At 38.9% G+C, this 14378-nt stretch overlaps 1 protein-coding gene and 1 long non-coding RNA gene across 7 annotated transcripts in view; one reads left to right on the top strand and one right to left on the bottom strand.

The window, feature by feature from the left end:
• The window catches only part of LOC116103860, a 26751-nt gene extending 21373 nt beyond the window's left edge, over positions 1-5378 (top strand). The window contains exons 3-5 of one of the 3 annotated variants that reach the window (XR_004123598.1): positions 4214-4302; positions 4760-4884; positions 5251-5378. This is a non-coding gene — a long non-coding RNA (uncharacterized LOC116103860). The remainder of the gene's footprint in view (positions 1-4213; positions 4303-4759; positions 4885-5250) is intronic. The other 2 variants (XR_004123596.1, XR_004123597.1) reach the window with 2 other exon arrangements.
• The window catches only part of R3hcc1l (R3H domain and coiled-coil containing 1 like), a 75305-nt gene that overhangs the window by 49876 nt on the left and 11051 nt on the right, over positions 1-14378 (bottom strand). Inside the window, exon 1 of one of the 4 annotated variants that reach the window (XM_031390365.1) lies at positions 11279-12310. The exons of the other annotated variants lie outside the window; for them this stretch is intronic. The gene's annotated coding sequence lies outside the window, so the exon portion shown is untranslated. Of the gene's footprint in view, positions 1-11278; positions 12311-14378 lie in introns of those variants that run through there. 4 annotated transcript variants of the gene reach the window in all.

Raw genomic sequence — 14378 nt, 5'->3', positions numbered from 1 at the left:
CCCCCCTCTCTTCTTTCCTCCCTCCCCCCCCTCTCTCTCTCTCTTTTAAATGGAGGGTGAGTTATATTTATGCATCATGAATGTTATCTAATACCCAAGAATTCTAGGCTGGAGAGATGGCTCAGCAATTAAGAGCATGTATTATTCTTTCCCAGTACTCACATCAGATAGATCACAACGCCTATAAGTCCAGCTGCAAGGAGATCTCTAAACACAACCTCCTGACAAAATGTACACATATTTGAAGAAGGGAGGGAGGGAGGGAGGGAGGGAGAGAAGACGGGTAAACCAGACAAGCCTGCAAGTTTCTTGAAGGTAGATATTATCCCTAACATGTTCCTTGAAAACCCATGAACATAGAACTAAATAAACACCCAGAGAAAAAGAATGATTGTACAAGTCAACTTTAAATTTCTTTAACAACTTCCTGGAAAAGTTTCCTTTTATATTTTTAGAAATGAGACAAGGAATATTAGACTGTGCTTTCTGAAATCTACAGCTGTATTACACTCATCTTCCACAGCTGAAAATAGGGCCTGGCACATGGAAGACACTAAGCATTGCAGTACTTAGCTAATTTCATTTTCTATAAGTATAAGGTAAGAAATGGAACCTTGAGTTCTATGCCAGTCAAACTGTATTGTAGCTAAAATAATGCCCTAAATTATATTTGTTTATATATTTTCTCTGAGTAAGTTAGAAGCATCATGAATGTAAAACCTGGACTTTTTTTTTTTTAATTTACTGTTTGTAAATATGTGTGTGCCTGTGCATGGTATACTGTGTAGGCACACATTCAACAGTGTACATACAGAGGCCAGAGGACAACCCTGTGAAGTCACGTCTCTCACTCCACCTTTATGTGGGTTCTAGGAATTGTACTCAAGTCATCAGGTTTGTGTAACAACTGACCTTACCTGAGGAGCCATCTAACCAGCCAGCACTTTGCCCTTTCTGAAATCTGTAAAACAACTATTTCTATGCATGTATGTATATTTGTATGTATGTATGCATGCATGCACATGCATAGTAGACAGCTAACGCTCCCTCAAAATTTTAAGGTAACGTGCAAGCAGCTCACATATACTTACCTACCCCATGTAAAAACATGTTCTTCCTACCAATAAGATTTATTTTTCATCATCTTTGGCACAAATTCTAAAATGCTATCTGCCAGGTCTCATGCCCAATAAATATGCATCCCCAAGCAACTATGGAGATAGATGGCTTATGGGGAGGGGGCACTTTTTGGTCAGGTCCCAATGCTGGCCTGTGGTTACGGGGAAAGGAGTGGGGGGAGGGGTGTGGTCCTGTGATTAATCACTGCCCACTCTGCTTAGGGGTATTTATCACAGCCCACTGTCAGGTAAATCACTGGAAAAACACCTCTTCAGTAATTAATGTGAAGTGACGGATGGACAGCCCCTGGGCCCATTAATCAGGAACATCAGCAGCCTACCGAGATTATGAATGTCAGGATGCATAAACTGCTGGTGGATCAATAAGCCCAGGAATTCATCCAAGGCTCTCATTTCCGAGGCATCTCCGGTACATTAGGTTCCCTCAACCCCTCCCTCAATCTGAAGTGAAAATCAAGGCTTCAGAACAAAGAACAGGAGCTGAGGTCTGAGTGACCACTGCAATAATATGGCCAAGGAAACTGGCTATGACTAGGAACATTACCAGGACTGTCGTAAGCACACAAAATGCCATACACTGATCAAGAGGCTCTCTCAGAAGGTGTGGTACATTGCAAACACAGTAACTAGGAAGACATAGTTGGATTTCAGTTATCAAAACCTCATTACCCATTTTAGGTATCATCCAGTCTCTTGCTTATGTTACCCATTTCCCTGTCCATATTTTCTTCCTTTCATTTAAGAATCACTAATATAGGAAGAAAAAAATTAAATTTTTACTACTTAAGAATCTGGGTAAATTTTTAATTTAATGAGAAAAAGAACTTGCATGAAATAAAATTATTAAATTATTTAAATTTAATTTAATCTCATCCCTCATTACTGTGACGAACACAGAAAAAGTTCCTAGAGTGTTAAGCAAAAATATTCTCCATGAAAAACATTCACTTAACTTGCAAAATTGTCTGGAGCTAAGAGAATGACAGACTCATCATCCCAAGTTTAGCCAAATTCTGTATGGGAAGGAAGGCTGAGCCAGGGCCTCAAACTGAGTATGTTCTAGGCTAGCAGTGACAGGAAGTAGACTGCCCTTACTGCCACATCCCACCAAACCCCAGTGCTGTGCTTTGTGGTCAGACTCAGGCTAGAGCTACAATTGTTGGTTAGAAAGTGTCTCAGAGTTACGGCTGCCTGTTCCGCTAAATCTCATTTCATCCTACTGATGGATGGATGGACAGATGGCTGCTTGGTGAAAGCAGCATTATCAGCCAGCTTCTATGGAGCCTCTGAATGATGGATAGCCCTCTTTCTACTTTCTCCAAACCACCATCGATCCAAGCCATATTTCAGCGGTCAGAAGCCCAGTAATATTAAGACACACAATCAGGTTAAGTTACTTGCAGTATAAACCTCTAGAACAGAAATCTTAACACCTCTGCTTTGCTGTCATGAACTAGCCAAAATATGTTACAGTTTGATTCTTTCTAGCTGCTAACAATGAATTCCAACAGCTCAAAGCCCAAAGGAAACAGCTGGGCTCTATTCCTAGCAGTACTTGAAAAGCTGGCTTGCCTGCCAAATTTTTACTAGCCAGTTCATTTCTGGGAAATGAACTTGCAGCAGTGGTGAGCAGATCTGTGAATATGTGTATCCAATGGAGTGTGAAGCTATTAGAACCATCAAATCACCAAACCATCCAGAGTTTGTCAGTGATACCATCAATAACCCCAAATGTGTAGAGTCTTGGAACTACCAAGTAGAACAACATCAAGAAAGCTCATTAAAGTCAGGGCAGATTAAAATCCTGTCTTATGCAGAATTCTTAAAACATTATATGTATCTAGTCTGCTTGAACAGCCTCTACTCCCTTATTTGTATATCAAATTGTTAAATCCTAATCCTTGCCTGCGTTCACAAGCACATTTCTGTATCCATTTGTTTTGTTGCTTACTAAACACCCATCTGATTGTCTGACTGGATTCCACACCTACCTTTGATCTTTCCATGCTACCCTTAGCCCTCCAGCAACTTAAGAATCATGTAACTGGATTCATATCAAAATTTCTCCCACTTTTATAGCTAGAAAAATAGAATGTGACATCAGCTTTGTGATATGAAATCCTAGAACTCACAAAATCTTTTTCTACATTTACTCTTTCCCAAATGATCTCCTCTAAATGACACATTAACAACTCCCTCTGTATCCCAATCAGGATGACCTGGCTCCTCCTAGTCTTTCAACTGTTGACTGAACCATTGCCACCTTGAACCTCTACTCAGACAATTTATCTTTTTGTGGTGTGGTTTAAAAAAATGTCTCACTAGAGTGTTGTTAGTGCTTATACCTCAATAATTATCACAGATGTTTTTTGCAAAATAGTATACTATGTTTAAAATATGATCCTTTGCTATAATGTTCTAATTTAAGAACAGTACTGACTTTTACATAAATATTAAAGAACTTCTACAAAATCTTACACTACTAAAAAAGGATCAAATAGGTTAAAAATAAGCATCCTAATTTTTCAAATAAAGATACTGAAGTGCCAAAGATTTTGTTCTGTTTTAATTTTGAGACAGGGTCTCACTATATACCTCTGGTTAGCCTGGAACTCACTATATATAGTATATATATAAAATATGTGTGTGTGTGTGCGTGCATGCGTGTGTGTGTATGTGTGTGTGTGTATGTTGGTCTCGAACTCAAAGATCCACCTGCCTCTGCCCCTGTTTCATGAGTGGGACTAAAGGCATACACTACCATATTCAGCTCAGATCCAAGGTTTTAATGTCCATGGCCACATAAATATGAAACAGCAATACAAGACTGGAATCTAGTTACAAATACTATGCTCCCTCTGCTCTACTTTTCTCAAGACATTTTCATTTTCATCCCTGATTTCAACAAGGTAGGTCATAGGTTAGGTTGAGCACTGTTTGTGTGCTGTGTTTGGAAGAACCTGATGACTACTGTACTTCCCATCCAAGATGTGCAGTGGTCATCATTAACTATCTTAGGAAATAAAAATCAGATGAATCTGACAACCTCCACTCTCTTTATTTGTCCTCATTAGATTGAGAAAATTGAAGAGAAAAAAAGCAGAAACTGAAGAACAGAGCAAGAGGCCCTAAAACTCACCCTAAATGGACAAAGCTATGATAGGTACAATGTATCCCTTTCACTTCCATGAATGGCACACAAAAACAAAAACAAAGCCACAAGATGACTGACTGGACTTCCCCCTCTGGTGGCCAGAATTTGTCACTACTGCATCGCCTGAGTTTCCAACCTACCTTTCTCCCCTCTACCCCTCAAAAGTCAGGTTAAATAATTTAGTCATTTTAAAGACAAGAAAGAGAGTTATCTCAGACTTACAACTATTTGAGTGGAAAGCCAGTCCAAAACTCATATCACCTATCATCTAAACTAACAATTTTATCACCCAGTTTTCCACCAACCGTATGCTCAAGATATATGCTCAGCGAAGTTTAATCAGGAAGTTAATTGTGCTGCAAAAATAATCACATAATGCACATCAAATCCAAATATATTATCCACGCTAATGCTCATCTCCATCAGTGTAAATGGTCAGCACAGCCCTCCTATCTGATTCCCACAGAAATGCGCCTCAAATGCTAGACAGGAGCTCTACACAGAAATGCGCCTCAAATGCTAGACAGGAGCTCTACACAGAAATGCGCCTCAAATGCTAGACAGGAGCTCTACAACTGTTCTACCAAGGAGGTAAAACAATTCTTTGAAGAATTCCCAAAACAGGTTCCTCAACCAAAAGGAAAAAAAAAAAAGAAAAAGTTTGTGTTAAATGAGTAGTAAGTAATGGCAATTCTTTGAACTATATACTCCATAAGTTCATAGAAAGGTCATTTTATATGCATTAGCCAAATACATTTTAGAATAATCTATTTTTACAGTCATTTGTACAGCTATCTTATACCAATAGGAAGATCCTGATCTTTCATTTAGGAAAGCCTTCGTAGAATTTCCAGTTTGGTTAAGAAAGTATTTAGTCAACGCCTAAGAAAATGATGACTTGTTTTTTTTAATCTGCTGCTGTGAATCATGTCTAATTATGTCTTCTGTTCCATTAAGGTCCAGGCCTACAAACTGAAGTGAGGCAGTGGTGGGGCAGCATCAATAAAGGTAGCAGAGGAAAGAAAGAAAAAGAAACCATCGGCTACTAAAAGTGTCACATTAAATGTCACAGGGACTGTGTTAAATTGTGTGTGTGTTTACATGTGTATGTAAAATCTCATCTGCTACCAGCATCTAACACTGAAATTAATGGCTTAGTATACTAAGATCACCACACTGACTATGGAGAAAACCATAATGGAATAATTGTGAGGTGTGACCAAAGGCAAGCGTTTTTAGGTAGAAACTTGAAATAGCAGTTTGGGACTAAAGAGTCTAGAAAGGCAGGCTTTGAGGTAGGAGTTTTAAGACTCTTGGCAAGAAAACTGTCATTCTGATGTTATTCAGTGAAAGGCTGAACCACGTGATGCTCCTTCACATGAACTTCTGAGGGTACACTTTGCTTTCCCTATCCTGAAGAACATCCCTTGGCATGGAATATCACTCAGAGGATAGGGGAACAGAACATTTGTTATGGAAACAGGAAAGTATGCAGTCAAGTTAATCTACACCACAGTATTAGTTGCTTTTCTCACTGCTGCAACAAAATTTCCTGACAAAAGCAACTTAAGTAAGAGGTCATTTTGGCCTACAGTTTGAGGGGTGATAGTTTGGCAGGGAAGGCATGCAAACAAGAGCAAGAGGCTGCTGGCCACACTGAGGCTGCTGGCCACACTGAGGCTGCTGGCCACACTGAGGCTGCTGGCCACACTGAGGCTGCTGGCCACACTGAGGCTGCTGGCCACACTGAGGCTGCTGGCCACACTGAGGCTGCTGGCCACACTGAGGCTGCTGGCCACACTGAGGCTGCTGGCCACACTGAGGCTGCTGGCCACACTGAGGCTGCTGGCCACACTGAGGCTGCGGTCAAGAAGCAGAGAGAGATGAATTCTGCTGCACAACTGGCTTGATAGGAAAGAGCTAGGCACCTTCAGAGTGAGCCTTCCTTCCTCAGTTAAACCCTCCTGGAAATCAGAGACACACACAGAGTCTTCTAGGTGACTCAAAAATCAGCAACGATGATTAACCAGCACAACCAGGATCTACAAAATATGGCAAAATACAGAAGTTTAAATATGGACTATATACTTTTTAAATAAAGGTTTAATGGGACAAAGCCAAAATAAATAAACAAATTAAACCCATTTACTCCCAACTATAATAAAAAAATGACTCAAGCTCGCAAAGCTTTTAACTGTTGGTTAGGATATCAGAGTTCCCACACTTAACTACTACATTAGGCTACATGATATTCAGTAAAACACATTAATATATTAATTCCATAAATAATCACAATTTGATTAAACTCCATAAATGCAAAGCAACCAAAGACAATGCAAAACTGCCTCAGTAAAAATGAGAAAACCACCAGGATAAAAGCAAAAGAACATACATGCTTTTTCATAACCTTGACTTAAAGTGCCCACAATAGCTAGTTTTTATCTTAAACATTCTCATTCACCTTGTGTCACCCTCAGAGCCATATGGTGAAGAACTTCACCAGGTATCAGGACAGGAGCTTCCTCTCTTCTATTTGCCATCAGAATAATTTCTGTTCTTTTTCCCTCCAACTCCACTATGTATTTGAAAGCATTCAGACGCATTTATAAACATGGGAATAATGACCAGTAAAAATTATAACAATTTTTTGTATTTAGAGGAAGCTTCAAGTCAGAATATAGAATATTCTTCATTGCTGAATTTTAGAATTCAAGAAATGAAACTAAACATGATAAAACTATAACCTTAGCACATAATACATAATTCCAATAGAACCTTGAGTCTTAAACTATAGCATGAAAAGGTTTTCTTTGCAATATAGCATAATTAATGTCCCAAACATTTTACACTCCACTAGCTATACTCAGTACGCATGAGCACCAACTGATTTCACACTTTATAGGTGGGAAACAGGCTGAAACACAGTCTCTTTCACACTCCACTGACATGGCAACCCCATGGCTCACCAACTTAACTCTTCTACACGTAACATTAGCTCCATCGCTGACCATCTCTAAAGCAATCAGACCAAAGCTTTGCTGGAACTGAACAAGAGCAACATAAGAACTAGGAAAGCAGATTTTTCTGTCCCTACTCTGCATATACACTTGGCAGTAGAGAGCAAGCAGAGAAGAGAAAAAAAAAAAAAAACTAAAAAGTTCTTTTTCTTTTCCTATACATCTGGATGTTAGTCTGTGTGTCTAAAGTTACTTAATAATCTCTTCCCTAGGTCTATGCTGAGTTAAAATGATCTCCTATTGCTGACAATAAAAGCACTCAAATGGATAAGGCTTTGGGGCTGAGTCTCAGCCTCACATGCGTTACAGCTTTCCCCTCTTTAGGAGGCACTAAAAGTTAACTTTTAAAGTTGAGGTCACTATACTTAACTTCTGCGTACTGTCTCTATGTATTATCTTTGTCCCCAAGCACAAACTTAAGTGGTATCTATCACTCTCTCAGCTTCATAACCGGAAACTTTAGTTCCTTAAGATCACAGCTCCCACATGTTGATTCAGTGTGCCAAACCCTACATTTAACTACTCTGTTAGACTAGAACACTAACGTTCTAAAAACTGTAACAGAGTAAAAAACACAACAGAGAATAGTTTAATAAACACCAATAAAAAATGACTGTAACTAAAGGAGGTGGAGCCTAGGCAATATATATAGCCACAACTGTTATCTGCCTCTCTCTGAAGCTAGCCAGCATGAATCAAAGACAGCTGTGCCTAGAGCTGGAGAAAACTGAAAAGTAAGTTTCTCTTTGAGCAGGCAAAGAAAACATGAAGTTAATAAATAAAAACTTCTCTCCCATGAAGTTTTAAAGTTTACTAATTAAGAGCTTCAGCAGGGCAGTGGTGGCACACGCCTTTAATCCCAGCACTTGGGAGGCAAGGGCAAGTGGATTTCTGAGTTCGAGGCCATCCTGGTCTGCAGAGTGAGTTCCAGGACAGCCAGGGCTTTACAGAGAAACCCTGTCTTGAAACGCCAAAAGCAAAAACAAAACAAAACAAACAAACAAAAGAAGCTTCAGGCATAACAATTACCTTAGAATATAAAAACATCTTCATAGCCATGTTTTAAGGATCAAAAAGCTTACACAGAGGGCTATAGAGGCTTTCAAAGAAAAATAATCTACTGAACAAACATTGCTCAAATACTTAAAGCACATTCTAATCTATTATTCTTATGAATTAAAAAGATAAGTGTTGACGAGATAAAAGCTAATAATAGGTAATGGCATTTCCTCACCATCAAACAAGTATTAGGTGTACACAGGGTAGTAAGATCTATGCTGGCCTGGTAGAGATTATAAAGCAGGACAGCATGTAACAACACAGTGTGAGACACATAGAAAGAACTGGAGCCTCCCCAGTAAGATGTCTCTAGTTAGAATGATGAAGCCAGTGAAGTAAGATGTCTGAGTGGAGTACATATAATTGCAAATAAAGGCAGTAAATAACAGAAATCCAAAGATTTTAGGGCCCTGAAACACCTAAAGAAAATGTCATGAAATGTGTGGTACAAGGAAGGCCTTTAAAGAGTTATTCAAACAGAATTTAGAGAGACATTCCAAACAGAAAGCAAAACAAAATAAAGCAACAACAACCACAACAACAAAAAAACCCAAACAACAACAAAAAACTATCACTACCACCACCACCACCAACAACAACAACACTAAGTAAAGAGGCAGTAAAGAGGCAGGTCAAAAAGGACCATAGACACGGTGGCTTACGCAGCTGGCCAGATCTGGCAGTGTTAAGAAGCTACTCCAACTAGGCTCCTGGGGAACCCTCTTCCAAGGTCACTCTTTGTACCCTCACTAGACACCAATCAAGCCTACCAGGGCTTATCCTTCTACCAACTACTTCCCAAAGGCTTGACCTCCAAAGCACCATCATGTTGAGATTTACACTTCAACATGTGTTGTTCAACAATTGAACATGGTGGGAGGAAAGCATGAACATTCACCCCATAACACTAGACTAGGTAAAGCAAAAGAGTGTTGTAGGAAAGCTGGGGAGACTCTCAGTTTAAGACTTGACAATGGGCTTTCAACACCAAAGATTAGGCATTCAAAAGGAGCAGTAGAGAATCCAGTCTGGGCCCTACAGATAATCTGAACAGTGATACTACCAATGCCCAGAGGTCGCTACTTCTCCCTTTATCCACACATCTGTCCTTTCATTACTAGCCCTTCTACCTTTTTAAATATGCATCACTGGTGTTAAGACGGATAAGCAACCTCAAAACTCACTCGTATTCCTGTCCTGCTTACATAATCTAATGATATCAATGACAAAACAGTAACACATATAACCTAAAATCAGAAAAAGAATCAGTACGAGGACCAGATTCCAAAGTAATGGCTCCCAAAGTCTACTTCCATATATAGAACGAGTTGTAAAAGAACAGAACTTTAACTTGTCCCAATGAAGAGCTCCTCTGAAATCCAGAACTCATTCTTTGATATCTAACACTACTATAGTGAGCCATGTACTCCTGAAACAATGCCTGCTAGTGGTATATAAGTTTGTGAATCAAATTAAACCAACTAATCAACCAGACACACTGGTATGTGTTAAAGGCCAGATTTGGGACCCAGTTATGTTACCTTACCACCACTGCAACAATTCCTAGAAAGGGATTCCTAAGCTCTCATCTCCATTATATTACAGTTCCAATTCCTGATCCTGATATAAAGTGATATATCTGATCTCTTTAAAAATTTATAACTCTCGAACTGGAGAGATGGCTCAGCATTTGAGAACACTAGCTGCTCTTCCAGAGGATCAGGGTTCAACTCCCAGAACCCACATAGAAGCTCACAAATATCTGTAATTACAGTCCCATGGGATCTGATGTCTTCTTTGAGCCTTTCTGGGTACTGCATGTACATGATACACAAACATACAAACACATACATAAACAAAAATAAAAATCTCAAAAAGATTTAAATTCCATCTGATCCAATCTTATAGGTTTTTCCCTTATTATTTTATGTGTATTTTTATTATTTATTGTTACTTTCCTTATTATTTATGTTTTTACCTGCATGTATAACTGTGAACTACGTGTGTGCCTAGTGCCCACAGAGACCAGAAGAGGGTGCTGGATCCCTGGAATTGGAGTTACAGAGCTATGAACCACCATGTAGTTGCTTGGAATTGAACTTGGGTCCTCTGAAAGAACAGCCAGTGCTCTTAACTGCTAGACTATCTCTCCAGCTCCCTGAGCCTTAAAGTTTTGATGACATGACAAGATACAATAACAACACCTATGAAAGGAACCAGCCCCACCATACCCTATTTTTATTTTTTTGTCTCCCTGCTTACAACAGAGCTTAACTACTAGGACAGCTTGCATTCAAACTGCCCACAAAACCTAAGAGTTGGTCCGTTCTGCTCTCCTTTCTTCCCCTCCCACCTCTTTAGCTTACATTTATTCTGCTGTCTACCTTCCCCTACAACTGCTCAACAATTCAGAGCCTGTCACAGATTGTCAGTACTGCATTGGGGACTTCAGAAGTACTCTTGTGGGACAGTACAGTGTGTTAGTACAGCATTTTCCCGGACACAATGTCACTCTTTATAGCCAGCAGTAAATTAGTTTCTTCTTTAAAAAAAAAAAATACACCTAATAAGTCGGGTACAAGGAGATTTTAAATAACCAACTTTCAAACATCCTTTGGTTTACTCTTCTAAGCTGTCTCTGTCATGTGCACGTATCTTCTCACTAAGCTACACACATCTAGAAATACCTGAAAAGCAGCTTTCTGATGCTAACAAAAGCAAAACCTCCATCAAGGGGGAGGGGACTTATTTTATCTTTTTCCCTGTGTCTATGGCTCCTCATCTTTGTATTCTATTTGAGACCACTTTGTTTAAACTCAGGTCTTGACATCAGCATTTATTTCTGATTATGTCTCACTGTGCAAAAACCATTTAAAGGAAACTTCTGAGCTGCATATTGTAGTGCACACCTGTAATCGCAGCTGTTAGAAGGTTGAAGCTGGACAATCAAAAGGCCAGTCTGGGCTACAAAGACAGTTCAAGGCATGCTTGAGCTACATAGAGAAACACAGGGAAAAGAAAAAGAAGAAAAGAAAAAAGAAAACAGGAAAAGAAAAAAAACAGTATTATTATCATGTTGTTACAGTTTCCATCTAAGTTTGCCATTTGCTTCAGCGACATAAGTAAATTATCCCCTGACAGTTGCTGTGGCCAACCCTCTGATTACCACTAACACTCTACCCTGCATAGCGGTTTCCAAATTGTTCCTGGCTATAAGAGAAGCTCTACAACAGTGACAAGACCATCAGGAAGTGAGAGAAAAACCCTCACAAAATAGCAGTTCATATCAATATATACTAGTCTTCTTTGAAAAAAAAGTTAATTGAAAAAAAGTACCTAAAAAGTAATATTAAAATTAAAATTAGTTGTGTAATTATTTTCATCTCCAAGTTCTTTAATAACATTATTCATTACACTTTACTGAGGATTTAAATGGCCATCTATTCTTCATGAGTGAGTTAATTAAACCCCTATAATAACACTGTATCTTTGCTGTCCTCTCTATGAATTATAGCAAAGCTAATGCTTGATAAGGGTACTAACTCTCAGTTGTTACCTCAGAAAGAGACCCAGCCAAGGAAACTAAGTCCATACTCCACAACACTAACTCTACTAAACACTGTAAGCAGAAACAAAGGGCTTATGTCTTTCAAGAAACCTACTTCACCTCCTGAGAGTTACCAAATTATACTCAAGTACCACAAATAAGCAATCATATATAGAATAAATAAGTCTATAAAATATGCAACCTATCACTTTCATGTATGTATATATGTATATGTATTTATTTAAATTTTCTGCCTTCCCTTTCTCCCTCACTATGGCCCTACTCGCTCCAGCCCCTGCTCGCTCTGTGCCCCACTTTTATTTTTAAATTAAAAAACAAAACAAAACAAAACAAAAATTCTCCAGGCAGTGGTGCCTTTAGACCTAGCACTCCAGAAGCAGAGGCAGTCAGATCTGTGAGTTCGAGACCAGTCTGTCTGGTTTACAGAGCAAGTTCTAGGAGAGTCAGAGCTAGCTGCACAGAGAAATCCTGTCTCAGGGGGAAAAAAAAAAAAAAACAGATAGGCTGGCAGGCAGGCAAACAAATAAAAATAAAATAAAAAATAAAACCACTCTCTATCCAGATTAGCTATGTCTGAAGGCAAATCATACAAAAGTTCTTGTATGTCAGCCTTACCTAAAAGTAAAAAAGTCATTTCTAGAACTACATAATATTTCTTTGAGGCCTATGCAAGCACTTAACTTTCCTTATCTCATTTTGTAAGTAGTAAAAGTTTAATACAGTGATAGGCCACCGACTTAAATAAAAACACTTGCATACATAGGTACACTTTTTAGAAGCCTGTCAACAAGCCAGAGTGAAGACATGACATCTCACTTTAGGCCTCTGAGGACTGCTGTAATGGGACAGAAACACCATCTAGCTGCCATCAAAAAAGAGATAAGACACAAGAGAACAAATTACCAAAAAATACAAAAAGATGTTCACCCTCCAGTCATTACTATAGTTCAATATGTTATGTTAATAGCAGAAGCTGAATACACAGGCTGGCTAGGAAGAAAAAAGATCTGGACTTCTACACAGACTCCTTCCAGAACTGTTCATACTGCTGAAAAATTATAACTAAATCTAACCTACACTGATATGGCATACTCATACTACACACAACTGTGTACTTTAAAAAGAATGACAGTTCCATAAATGATTAAATATCTATAAGGTATTATTGAATTTTTAAAAAAGAGGTCAGGGAAAGAATGTTGAATATTGGCCTAGCATGTTCAAGGCCCTGGGTTAGATCCTCAGCACTGCACAGGAGAAGATTAATTTTAAAAAGAGTATACAAACCTAAAGTGATGACACTTTGAAGATATTCTTGAAGCTGGACGTGAAAGGGCTTTACTAAGTTCTCAACACTTGAGAGGCTAAGGCAGGAGGAGTGCTTCAAGTTTGAGGCCAACCTGGACTACTTCAAAGACACAAAAGTAGATGTGGGCAAACAGAGAGGCACTTATTGTTCTGAGATAACTCAATTATCATTAAATCATCAATTTAATGTAAACTAAATGAAATTATCAGCAATGGTTTTTAATGGAGATAGATAAGCTAATAATAAAGTTTAACAAATAAAATTATGTAACAGGAAAATATTTTTTAAATTTCAGAACTGGAGCCAGGGAAATGTCTCGGACAACAAAGTTCTTACCACACAAACACAGGACCTGAGGTCACATCCTCATCATCCATGTAAGAAGCTGGGTACAGAGACATGGCTGAGAAGGCAGACAGAGGAGGATCCTAGAGCTCATTGGCCAGCTAGCCTCACCAAGTCAATGAGTTCTAAGTTACTGTGTCTCAGAAGATCAGCTGTAGAGCAAATAGAGAAGACACACTGATTCCTGCCCTCTAAATACATGTATATACAAACATATGTACACTTGCTTAACACACACACACACACACACACACACACACATTTACACATTTTTAAAACTAGCCTAGTACACTGAAATGGGATGATAACGCAGATATAAAAACTCCAGAAACAAGGCCAGTAAGCTGTCTCAATGATTAAAGCCTGGTGGTCTGAGTTCACATAAAGGTAGTAGGAAAGAACAGACTACACAGAGTCGTACACACACACACACACACACACACACACATCCAGAAATAAAGGATAAAAATTTCAAATGTAATAAGGTGGCATGTCAAAAGTGTGATGGAAAAACTGATCTTTTTAAAGAAAATATATTCAGTCAGGTCTGCAAAAAAGGATTTTTAGGTCCACACAATTTTTGTAACAACAACAAAATATCAAATGGAGCAAGGATCCAAATTAAAAGCTAAAATCATGAAGGAGAAGAAAGCAGGAAAGGAGCACAGAAGCTCACTGACCTCCATGAGTTCAAAATTGCCTGGGCTAGAGTGAGACATTGACGCTACCCACTGCCCGACCTACCCACTGCCCGGACCTACCCACTGCCCGGACCTGACCACTGCCC

This window comes from Mastomys coucha, unplaced genomic scaffold, assembly GCF_008632895.1.
Source record: "Mastomys coucha isolate ucsf_1 unplaced genomic scaffold, UCSF_Mcou_1 pScaffold21, whole genome shotgun sequence".
Classification (NCBI taxonomy): Eukaryota; Metazoa; Chordata; class Mammalia; order Rodentia; family Muridae; genus Mastomys; species Mastomys coucha.
Note: the sequence above shows the minus strand (reverse complement) of the source record. Positions and strands in the feature narration are given on the sequence as shown.